Source organism: Bos javanicus, chromosome 4 (genome assembly GCF_032452875.1).
Source record: "Bos javanicus breed banteng chromosome 4, ARS-OSU_banteng_1.0, whole genome shotgun sequence".
In the NCBI taxonomy this organism is placed as follows: Eukaryota; Metazoa; Chordata; class Mammalia; order Artiodactyla; family Bovidae; genus Bos; species Bos javanicus.
In genome coordinates, this window is record NC_083871.1 from 12876135 (window position 1) to 12889042 (window position 12908).

The following is a 12908-nucleotide window of genomic DNA, read 5'->3' on the forward strand; positions in this document are numbered from 1 at the left end:
GGGAAATTGTCACCTAAATTCTTTCAGTACACGTAAGAAAATATGCTTTTATTACAAAATATATACGCAAAAGGAGGAGGAATTGGAAACCCACTCCAGTATTCTTGCCTGGAAAATCCCATGGACAGAGGAGCCTGGTGGGCTACAGTCCTTAGGGTTGCAAAGGGGTCAGATACGACTGAGTGACTGAGCATGCACATATACACTAAAATATATAAAACAATTACGGGCTTGGTAGGTGGCACTAGTGGTAAAGAACCAACCTGCAAAGAAGGAGACATGAGACGTGGGTTCAATCTCTGAGTCAGGAAGTGCCCCTGGAGGAGGGCATGGCAACCTGCTCCAGTATTCCTGCCTGGAGAGTCCCATGGACAGAGGAGCCTGATGGGCTCCAGTCCATAGTATTGCCCAGAGTCGGACATAACTTAAGCGACCTAGCATGCTTGCATGCATGTAAAACAATTATACAGTATTAATTATAACATAAATACCCATGTAACTACCTCCCACATGAAGAAATAGAATATTGTCATTGACTCAGAAGTCATTTTAATGTTTGCAGGTTATCACTCTCCCTAAGTTTCATGGAAGTACTTTGTTTCTTTTTGAATAAAATTATTAAAAAATTTTTTTAATATGTATCCCTCAGTGGTCCTCTTTGTTCTTTACTTTAGCCTATTTTTAAGTACATGTTGCAGTTCTTTGTTCATTTTTTCATTCTGTGTGCTATCTCATCAGTTTGCAGAATTTCTGCTTAAAGTTTGACTGGAAACCCTTTGTTGCTTGTATCAGTTGCAGTATCTTGTCTAACCCTATGCCACTCGTTTTCACTCTTTATTAAGTTTTTTGTTGAACTACAGTTTATTATTTTTAAGTTAGTTAAGTTTATCAGTTATTTCCTTTTTGGTCAATGCTTTTAGTGTGCTGTTTAAGAAATTTTCCCCTCTTCTGCGATTATGAAGATATTCTCCTCTATTCTAAGAGCTTTTTAGTTTTGTCTTTCAACCTTAAGGCCTTCATATCCACCTGAAGTTTTTGTTGTTGTTTTATGGGTAATGTGAGTGAAAGATACAATTAAATTTTTTTCCTATATGGATATCTAATTGTACCAACGTTATTTATTAAAAAGACTGTTCTTTTTTCTACTTCCATCACATGCTATTTTTGCCCTAAATCAACTTTTTATATGAGTCTGTTTCCAGGTTCTTTGTTCTGTCCCACTTATACTTGTTTTTGTCTTGCTGTACCAGTACTGTGCTGTACTGTTATTATCAACAAATAGCAGTTAATTGATATATGTAAGTTCAGTTCAGTTCAGTCGCTCAGTTGTGTCCAACTCTTTGCGACCCCATGAATCGCAGCATGCCAGGCCTCCCTGTCCATCACCAACTCCCGGAGTTTACTGAAACTCATGTCCATCAAGTTGGTGATGCCATGCAGCCATCTCATCCTCTGTTGTCCCCTTCTCCTCCTGCCCCCTGCCCCCAAACCCTCCCAGCATCAGGGTCTTTTCCATTGAGTCAACTCTTCACATGAGGTGGCCAAAGTACTGGAGTTTCAGCTGCCAAAGAACACCCAGGGCTGATCTCTTTTAGAATGGACTGGTTGGATCTCCTTGCAGTCCAAGGGACTCTCAAGAATCTTCTCCAGCACCACAGTTCAAAAGCATCAATTCTTCGGCGCTCAGCTTTCTTTACAGTCCAACTCTCACATCCATACATGACTACTGGAAAAACCATAGCCTTGACTAGACAGACCTTTGTTGACAAAGCAATGTCTCTGCTTTTGAATATGCTATCTAGGTTGATCTTAACTTTCCTTCCAAGGAGTAAGCGTCTTTTAATTTCATGGCTGCAATCACCATCTGCAGTGATTTTGGAGCCCCAAAAATAAAGTCTGACACTGTTTCCACTGTTTCCCCATCTATTTGCCATGAAGTGATGGGACCAGATGCCATGATCTTCGTTTTCTGAATGTTGAGTTTTAAGCCAACTTTTTCACTCTCCTCTTTCACTTTCATCAAGAGGCTTTTTAGTTCCCTTCACCTTCTGCCATAAGGGTGGTGTCATCTGCATATGTGAGGTTATTGATATTTCTCCCAGCAATCTTGATTCCAGCTTGTGCTTCTTCTAGCCCAGCATTTCTTATGATGTACTCTGCATAAAAGTTAAATAAGCAGGGTGATAATATACAGCCTTGACATACTCCTTTTACTATTTGGAACCAGTCTGTTGTTCCATGTCCAGTTCTAACTGTTGCTTCCTGATCTGCATACAGATTTCTCAAGAGGCAGGTCAGGTGGTCTGGTATTCCCATCTCTTTCAGAATTTCCCATAGTTTATGGTGATCCACACAGATAATCACGATGGTGTGATCACTCACCTAGAGCCAGACATCCTGGAATGTGAAGTCAAGTGGGCCTTAGAAAGCATCACTACGAACAAAGCTAGTGGAGGTGATGGAATTCCAGTTGAGCTATTTCAAATCCTGAAAGATGATGCTGTGAAAGTGCTGCACTCAATATGCCAGCAAATTTGGAAAACTCAGCAGTGGCCACAGGACTGGAAAAGGTCAGTTTTCATTCCAATCCCAAAGAAAGGCAATGCCAAAGAATGCTCAAACTACCGCACAATTGCACTCATCTCACGCGCTAGTAAAGTAATGCTCAAAATTCTCCAAGCCAGGCTTCAGCAATACATGAACCGTGAACTTCCAGATGTTCAAGCTGGTTTTAGAAAAGGCAGAGGAACCAGAGATCAAATTGCCAACATCCGCTGGATCATGAAAAAGCAAGAGGGTTCCAGAAAAACATCTATTTCTGCTTTATTGACTATGCCAAAGTCTTTGTGTGGATCACAATAAACTGGAAAATTCTGAAAGAGATTCATGTAAAATTATATAGAAATACATTTTATATGTTTTAGGTATTTATATATATATAAATAAATCACTATGAAAAAACTTTATAACAAATAGAATTCTTACACTTTGTTCTTTTTCAAGATTGACTTGTTTATTCTTGGGCTTTTTCATTTCTATATATATAAATTTTAGAATCAGCTGGTCAGTGTCCACACAGAGTCTTTTGTAATTTTAGATTGTAATTAACCTTGAATCCGTGGAACAGTATGGGTTAGATTGATCCTTTACTCCATACAAATGGTATTTTCTAGATTTTCTTCAATTTTCTTCAATTTCTGCTGCTGCTAAGTCACGTCAGTTGTGTCCGACTCTGTGCGACCCCACAGACGGCAGCCCACCAGGCTCCCCTGTCCCTGGGATTCTCCAGGCAAGAACACTGGAGTGGCTTGCCATTTCCTTCTCCAATGCATGAAAGTGAAAAGTGAAAGTGAAGTCGCTCAGTCGTGTCCGACTCTTAGCGACCCCATGGACTACAGCCTACCAGACTCCCCCCATCCATGGGATTTTCCAGGCAAGAGTACTGGAGTGGGGTGCCATTGCCTTCTCTGCTTCAATTTTCTAGGTTTTCTTAAATGTCTCAATTTTTTATAAACTAATTTTTGGATGTTTGTAAATATCCCTATTTTGCAAAATTTTTCTTGTACAAAATTAAAATAAAAATTAGTTGTCTGTATAGCAGCATCAAACAAAGATTTGAAATGATACAGTTTGCAAAAGCATTTATTTTAAATATATTGCAACATAAGGTTTAAATTTACCACCCTATTTATGTGCTTTCAACTCTAAAAGTTTTTGTTATTTGGTTCTGCAAAGAAAGTTTTGCCCAACTTATCTACCAGTTGTTTGTACAGTTATATCAATTATTCAGAATTAGGAAATATTCTAATTTGAGAAGTAATAATGTTTGATTTTATATTGTTGATGGCATTACTATATTCTCTTGCATAAACTTATTTAAGCCTTCTAGTGACTGCATGAGTACAGCATTATGATCCCTTGTTTTATAACAGATGAAACAAATGTAGTGATGTTAATTAGTTTGCCCATTTTCACAGGACTAGAAAGTTGTGAGTACCTTGATCTGAACCAGGTTATGTCTAAGACCAGTGTCCTGTGTTTTCACTTTTAACATTTTGTCACATGTCAGTAATTCCTAAGGGCAGCATGGTATTTCAGAGTGGGATGGTAATTGATTATGATAATGAGAAACCTGATTATGATAATGAGAAAGCATCAAAAGACTAATTAATATTCATTTTATTTTGTTTCACTAAGTAAGAAAGAAAATTGTACATTTTGGAAGATTTCCATTCAAAACACTAAAATCAAAGTTTAAGCCTGTTGAGCTTCATGATTCAAATTAATTCAAATAATTTTTTCACTTAGAAGGGAGAAATATAATGCATAGAGTACTTATTAATGCTAGCTGTTTGTTAAAATAGAAAATTATTTTATAGTTAAGGACTCTACTTTTCGCATAACGTCAAGTTTTTAGGATAAAAATTGTGGAACTTTAGCTTATATTTATGTATCTTTTTCTCCTTCTGTCAAGTGACTGCCACCTTGCCAAATCTGTGTGAGTTTTATGATCTGTTATCCTTTGAGATCTGTGGATTCATTTAAGCTTTTGCTGTGATTTTATTGGTTTTGGAATCAAGAACTAAAAACTGAACATAGTTCACTATTCATATACCAAGATTTAAGGATGCTTAGTTTTTAAAAGTTTTTTTGGTCCCCATTAGATTTATTTCTGTTTGACTAATGAGTAGATGGAGAAAAAAAATCAAACATTGCATATGGTTTCTGGAGGTATGTTTTAATAAGAAAATCAAGTCTGGTCAAAGAAAGCTTTCAGAAAATGATTTTATGAAAAACTTGCATTCTTTTAAGAACATTTTTCCCCAAACTTGTGTCAGCCATACTGCTTTATTTAAATTTTTGTCTCCATTTTTGATATTGCTTAAAATACTTATTATCTATGTGGAGATATTTCTGAGAACTGTGTCCCACTTAGGTAAAGGTCAACAAAATGACAGCTGGAACCACTCCATATTGTCTACTGTGAAGGCTCAGTGAAATAAACAAAAATAAGTAAACACTGCTGTGATTTTTCTGCAGTATACTTGAAGCTCTTTTAATAAGACTGTGGTGCAAGCAGTGTTTTTCTTTGGGGGGGGGTTAGCAATTCACTTTATTTTTACATTTCTTTGTTTTATTTTTAAATTGGGGAGAAATTATTTTCCAGTGTTGTGTTGGTTTCTGCCATACCTCAGCGTGAATCAGCCGAATGTGTACATATGTCCCCTCCTTCCTTAAACTCCCTCCTGCCCTTTGAGGTTTGCAGAGAGCACCAGATTGTGCTCCCTGAGTCCTCCAGCAGATGTTCACTGGCACTCTCCCTGGCCACTGTTACACTTACGGTCATATATGTGTTCAGTGCTCCTCTTTCCGGTCGTCCCACCCTCTCCTTCCCATGCTGTGCCCACAGGCCTGTTCTCTCTGTCTGTGTCTCTATTGCTGCCATGTAAATAGTCTCATCAGTACCATTTTTCTAGATTCCATGTATATGCGTTAATATATGATTTTTTTTTTCTCTTTTTGACTTACTTCACTCTGTATAATAGGCTCTAGGTTCATCCATCTCACTAGAACTGACTCAAAGTTGTTCTTTTTTATGACTTAGTAAAATTTCTTTGTATATATGTACCACAACTTCTTTATCTATTTATCTGTTGATGGATATCCAAATTGCTTCCATGTCCTGGGTATTGTGAATAGTGCTGCAGTGAACATTGGGGTACATGTGTATTTTAGAATTGTGGTTTTCTCAGGGTATATGCCCAGTAGTGGAATTGCTGGGTAATATGATAGTTTTATTCCTAGTTTTTTAAGAATGTCCACACTATTCTCCAGAGTGGCTGTATCAATTTACATTCCCACCAGTAGTGCAAGAGGGTCCCCTTTTCTCCTCATCCTCTCTAGCATTTATTGTTTGTACATTTTTTGATGTTGGCCATTCTTACCAGTGTAAGGTAATACCTCATTGTAGTTTTGATTTGCATTTCTCCAATAATAAGTGATGTGGAGCATTTTTTCATGTGTTTATTAGCCATCTGTATGTCTACTTTGGATAAATGTCTGTTTAGGTCTTCCATTTTTTCATTGAGTTGTTTGTTTTTCTGATATTAAGCTGCATGAGCTGCTTGTATATCTTGGAGATTAACCCTACGTCAGGTTATTTGCGGTTATTTTCTTCCATTCTGAGGGTTGTCTTTTCATCTTATGCATGGGTTTCCTTTGCTGTACAAAAGCTTTTAAGTTTAATTATGTCCCATTTGTTTTTCTTCGTTTTTGTTTCCATTACTCTAGGAGATGGGTCATAGAGGATCTTGCTGTGATTTATGTCAAAGAGTATGTGACATATTCTATGTCTTCCTCTAAGAGTTTTATAGTTTCTGGTCTTACGTTTAGGTCTTAAATCCATTTTGAGTTTTATTTTTGTGTAGGGTGTTAGGAACTGTTTTCATTTTATTCTTTTACATGTAACTGTCCAGTTTCCCCAGCACCCCTTAACTGAAGAGACTATCTTTTCTCCATTGTGTATTCTTGCCTCTTTTGTCAAAGATACGAGGCCCATAGATGCATGGGTTTATCTCTGGGCTTTCTATCTTGTTCCATTGGTCTATATTTCTGTCTTTGTGCCAGTTCGATACTGTCTTGACTACTGTTGCTTTTAATTGATTCCTGAAGATTGATTCCTTCAGCTCCATTTTTCTTTCTCAAGATTGCTTTGGCTGTTTGGGGTCTTTTGTGTTTTCATACAAATCGTGAAGTTTTTTATTCTTGTTCTTTGAAAAATGCAATTGGTAACTTGATAGGAATTGCACTGAATCCCTTGAAAGGTTACTTTAAGTAGTATAGTCATTTTCACAATATTGATTGTTCTAATCCAAGAACGTGGTATATCTCTCCATCTGTTTGTGTCTTTAATTTCTTTCTTCAGTGTCTTAAAGTTTTCTGTATATAGGTATTTTGTCTCCTTAAGTAGGTTTAATTCTAGATATTTTATTCTTTTTGTTGCAGTGGTGAATGGAATTGATTCCTTAATTTCTCTTTCTGATTTTTTGCCCCAATCCCTATGCCCCAGCTGCCAGCTGCACAGGTTCCCATGGACTTGGATCCCTGTCCAGAGTACACAGGGCTGTGGCATGGACTGTCTGTGTGGTCCTCACTTCATTCAGATCGACACAGATCAGCTGTTCACTCTTTGACAGTCTCACACGCTTTCCCTCTGTCCCAGCTGATTGCCCTGGATGTGGGGATCTCACTCCCACTTCAGCTCCCTCAACCCCTGGGTGCACTCACTTCCCTCCTCTTTTTCCCTTCCTTCCTTCATCCCACCGAGTTTTGCGTGGATCTGTATTTTCCTTTCCAGTTATCAGGGACTCCTGCCAGAAGTCAGCTGATTCTCTGCCAGACCCTCTGTATCTGAAATGTATTTCTGATACATCTGTACTCCACTTCCACCTATTCCTCTGCCATCTTGTCCTCCCCAAGTATTGTCTTTTAAACTGAGGCTTGCAACCTGTTGGTGAGTCATGGAATAATTTGAAGCATTGCAATGAACATTTTATTTAATAAATAGTGTAGAATAGTATATCAAATTTGAATAGGAAATTCAAATTTAAAAGTGAATATAGATTTAAGGGAATTTTAAATAGGACAAGTAAGAGTAGAAAAATTAGTATACAAACAAAGTATTCGTTCATCAAAATTTAGTATCAGTTCCACAGACACACAGATCTATCAAATAACGTATGTCAGGATCTAGTCCAGGAAATAGAAAAACATGTGTTTTAAACAGGAAGCTTTTTAATATGAGGGAATTACCTAATTATAAAAGATTGTTCCTACTGGAATGACTTGCCAAGGGTATAGAACTGATCCACCCAAGAGCTGCTTACATGTGAGGCTTTGCTAGAGCTGTGAATTTAAGAACATAGCTGCAATCCAGTAATTAGGAAGACTGCTGTGGCTGTGGCCACAATTACTTTTGACACCAGAAAATTGAAAGTGCTGCTATACACACTGCCACAGAAAAAGCTCACATTTGCTTGTCCTTGTTTGCCGTTGAAACAGCTGAAAGGAAAATGACCTCTGCTGCAGTTTTGCTTTCATGGTCTTAGATGAATTGCTTATATTTGCAGAATTAATTCTCATCCAGAATTCTGAGTACAAGAGAAATGTTCTTAGTTTATTGACTGTCCAGCTATCAAGATGGAGGTTAGAAGGGCAGATGAAAGATCAGTGCAAAATATCCACATTGGTTCACCTCTTTGATTTCTCAGCGCTCACATGTGCTCTCCTACTCATGTTTAGACTTCCAAACAACACCATTAATAGCAAAAACATGCAGCTGTCACTTCAACAAAGGAAACGAGCTCACTTCTTCCCAAAAGGCGTTAGGACAGAGTCACTGTACCCAGTGAATGGATATTCCTGTCCAGTAGAGATGCATACTGAAGTATTTGTATGTTATCTGGGATTTGCTTTAAAGTATTCTAGAAAAAATAGTGGAGGGGAGAGATGAAGCAAGATTGGCAAAAATGTAGATTATTACTAAGACTGAATTATGGGTATGTAATAGTCCATTATTAGTCTCTGTTTTGTGTATCTTTGAAAATTTCCATAACTGCAAATTAAATGAATATATACATGTAAATCTTTGCTCATAATTAATGTTAAAAAATTTACTGTTAGTTTAAGAAGAGTAACAGACAAAAGCTATGAAATAAAGAAACTGAACCATAGTGGTAAATACCTATACAAAGAATATTGATTCTCCTCACTGTCTGAAAATTATTCAGTAGTGATTGCACTCATAAAGCATTGTCAGTCTCATCTCATTTTAAAATGAAAATGCTACCTAGAGTTATGATAATAATAGTTAACTCCCACATATGTTATAACCAAAAGTGATTTCTTATCTATTTGATTGAATTAAGATTAGAGGTGTTAAAGGTAGACATGATGTGTTACATCTGAACAGTGTCAAGGCCAGAGCTTTTGACTCCAAAATACCAGGTTTGCACCATATAATATACTGAAGGGGGTATTGGTTCTTAGCATCTTTGAATGTGATCTGTACTTGCATTTTCTTTCCTTATCCCTTGTTGAGAATGGGGATCTGAAAGAATTGTGTATGTGTGTATTTTAATACTAAATTGATGGGAAAGTGGATGTTGAGACTTCCATTATCAGCTTTAACATTTAAAGATCTTGGAAGTTGTCGCTCTCATGCTTACAATAAGAAAAATCTGGACAAATTAAAATATCCATACCTTCAATAATAGAACTAAGGGTATAGGGCAGACTACCGCCCTGAAGGCTAGAGGAGATTGAGGGCAGGAGGAGACTGAGGGCAGGAGAAGGGGATGACAGAGATGAGATGGCTGGATGGCATCACCGACTCAATGGATGTGGGTTTGGGTGAACTCCAGGAGTTGGTGATGGACAGGGAGGCCTGGTGTGCTGCGATTCATGGGGTCGCAAAGAGTCGGACACGACTGAGTGACTGGATTGATTGACCGCCCTGAAATCTGGAGAGATGGGTGTATCCAGAGCATATCAGCCAAGATCTGCTTACCTGGAGCATAAGCTGACAAAACAGTAACACTTAAATAGTATTAATAATTTTGATAAATTGCCCAAGGCTGAGTATGCACTAGTGAAAGTTAGAAACTCCTGGGGGCCACTGTCTAGTCTCCGTTTCCGTGGACCTTGCCTACAGGGACTCCATCAAGTTCCCCTGGTGAGGATCTGAGAATGATTCCTTCATGGCTCTGACAGGAGGAGTGGGTGAATAATCGTCACAAAATACACCCAGACCTTTCTCCATAAAAACCCACTTTCTAGGGTGAAAGTCTTTATCAGAGCCTTGTTCTAGAGTCATAGGAGCAGGGCATTCTTCTCTAGCCTCCTGTTGCCTTCATGTCTCACCCAAGGAGGTGGGGGAAAAGCTGTTCAAGAAGAAACCCTTCTAAAGGTCACGGGCCAGAGATAGGCTGCTTCAGTTTCAGCTTTTAGATGTTCTTCACATCTCTTTTCATTCTCATCTGCCCCACACTCAGGTTATCTTGCCTTCTAGTTCATTGAGAAAATAGTAACATTAGAAAACTTAGGCCATCTTCATTCCCACCCTTTTCCTTCATGCAACATCCAGTTTTCACACGACACTCTGCATTCTCTGCAGATTTTGTTTAATGTGTTTTCTCCTCTCTATTTCTAGTTAGTGTTTCATCCTTTCCCTGTCTCGTGTGATTATTGTGATGGTCCTTTCATTCCTTTTCCACAATAGTGTCCTATGCACTCTCCATGAGCCAGGTTAATCATATCTGTCCCATGCTTAATTAAACTTGTCTGTGCTTCTCACTTTGCCTACAAAGTAAAATCTACCTCTTTAGCCTGTCCTTCAAAGACTTTTCTATTCTGCCCCAAACTCTTGGATCGACCATAAAGTTTGCTTGGGTTTTTCATAAGATGGTAAGGAAACGCCCGGATGAATTTTTTGGCCATTCAATGTATTTTCTGATTTCTGAAGGGAGAGATACCCCATGAAATATTTTTCGAGCTTACTTGACAGGAACATCCATTTGATGTCTCCTGGGTATCTTACGTTTGGCAGAGTACAGTTTGGGAAACACTAGGAGTGAGTGAAGAATGTGCACTTTGGGGAATGGGAACAGAAGAGGAAAGCGTGACTGAAGTCAGCTTGGTAGTAATGAGCGTGGAGGCCAGCTGCATATGAGGTCATGACACACGTTAGTACATGGTTCTCAAAATGCTGACTTTTTCTCCAAGATTTTTAGGAGTGATCCTCTGTGTCTGTTTATAATCTGCAAAGACCCTGTCATGCAGAAAAATAGGAGGAAAAACCTTTCCGCTCTGACTCTCAGGAGAAAAATGATTTTAACCATGTTTCTGGAAACTTGCATTGGCAGAATTTAGTCTTTCAGACAGCTCACTTTTATTTCATTTGTAGTTATATTTCACTTTAACAATGTGAGTGTAGGCTTATTTGGCAAATTTGAAGAGAATAATAATTTTCATTTCTTATGAATTTTTGTGCTGCTCTTTTTATAGCCTCCCTAAGATATTATTTACATTTATCACCTTGTCATCCTAAAATGTGAATGTATCCCTGATAATGTTCCTGTCGTAAAAACCGTGGTTAATCATTTTTTATTTGTAATTTTTTGTGACTGAAAACCTTTCTTGTTTGGAATAGGGATAATTATTTATTGTCATGTAATTAAGAAGTACTTAGTCACTCTGAAACAACTTATGACACATCAAAAATATCAAATACAGTCTATCATTATATTATCTTTTACTTATATTAGAATTTAAAAATTCATTATTTCTTTCAACTGTTTTCAGTGAAACTTCCAGCACCTGGCCTGGGGTGCCCTGACTGCGAGCCTGAGAGCTCACACAGGGTGTTGCAGACGGGACATTTAGCACTTAACACAGGATGTTTTTATAGTTAGAGGACGAAACACACGCTGAGTCATGTAGTTCATCCTTAGGGGATCTTCCTGACCCAGGGATCGAACCCACATCTCTTACATCTCCTGCATTGGCAGGCAGGTTCTTTACCACTGCTGCTGCTGCTGCTAAGTCGCTTCAGTCGTGTCCAACTCTGTGTGACCCCATAGACGCCAGCCCGCCAGGCTCCCCCGTCCCTGGGATTCTCCAGGCAAGAACACTGGAGTGGGTTTCCATTTCCTTCTCCAATGCATGAAAGTGAAAAGTGAAAGTGAAGTTGCTCAGTCGTGTCCAACTGTTCAGGACCCCATGGACTGCAGCCTACCAGGCTCCTCCATCCATGGGATTTTCCAGACAAGAGTACTGGAGTGGGGTGCCATTGCTTTCTCCACCTACCTGTGCTACTTCTTCTTAAAACTGATATGCTCTATTAGAAGTGGCAGAGGGCATGTCTTTTTATACAGAAAACTTTTACATCAAATGGATTTAAGAATACTATCTTATGATTCTATTTTTTGTGTTAAGTAAGTGTTTATACCATTTTTAGTTTCACCAATTAAAAATATCAAATTTCGGCAAAGCCATGCTTCACTTATGATGCTTTGAAAAATAAACCTTACACTGTGGTTAGTTTCAGTTGTAGATCACTTGCAGTATGTTAGGTTTCTTTATTATGTAATCTCTAAATATCTCTGCCTGTATAACATACCTGTTCCTAACAAGTATGTAATGGGATCCTTGTGATGTCTTGAACTAAAGTGAACCTTCTTACTGATGTTGAATCTAGTCAATAGATTGTCTAATGTTATTTTCATGATCAAGACAAAGAGAAAGATATCAAACTACCAAAATACAATGTTTTTACCATCATCCACATGTTAAAATAAAATCTAAACAGTCCTAGATTTTTAGCTGATAGCTCTCATTTTGTAATTTTTCTATTTCTGATACATATAGAAGTATGTTTTTGCTGAAAAATGTTCCATCAAGACAGATTTTAGGTATTCCACTTGCTGTATAATTTCTCTTAAACCCATATTTTTAAAATATTTCCCTTCACAGCTAGAGACATGGAAATTTTGCTACTTGTGAAGTCACAGTAACATGTATAAAAATTGAGACTGCTAAATTGTCTTTTCTTCTTTCTTTAAAACTATTTTATTGTATTCCTCTGTGTTGTTTTCATAACTTAAAGGAGTCAGATTTCAAATTAAATTCTAAGGAGCCTTCAGTTCCCTTTGGGTTCTCAGTTCATTGCAGGTATGTGTGTGTATTGGGGGTGATTAGTGGTGCCTCATTAGGATAATATAGGCAGAGTGTGAGACTGACTTCTGCCTTGAATAACTGTGCTGAGAAAAAAAAAAGCCCACGCCACTAAATAAATACCTTGCTTGTGCTTTCCATAAAATTAAAATACTTTGGATAATAATACATAAATA

At 37.9% G+C, this 12908-nt stretch overlaps 1 protein-coding gene across 12 annotated transcripts in view; it reads left to right on the plus strand.

The window, feature by feature from the left end:
- Positions 1-12908, plus strand: part of PPP1R9A (protein phosphatase 1 regulatory subunit 9A) — a 349529-nt gene that overhangs the window by 108060 nt on the left and 228561 nt on the right. The window lies entirely within an intron of this gene.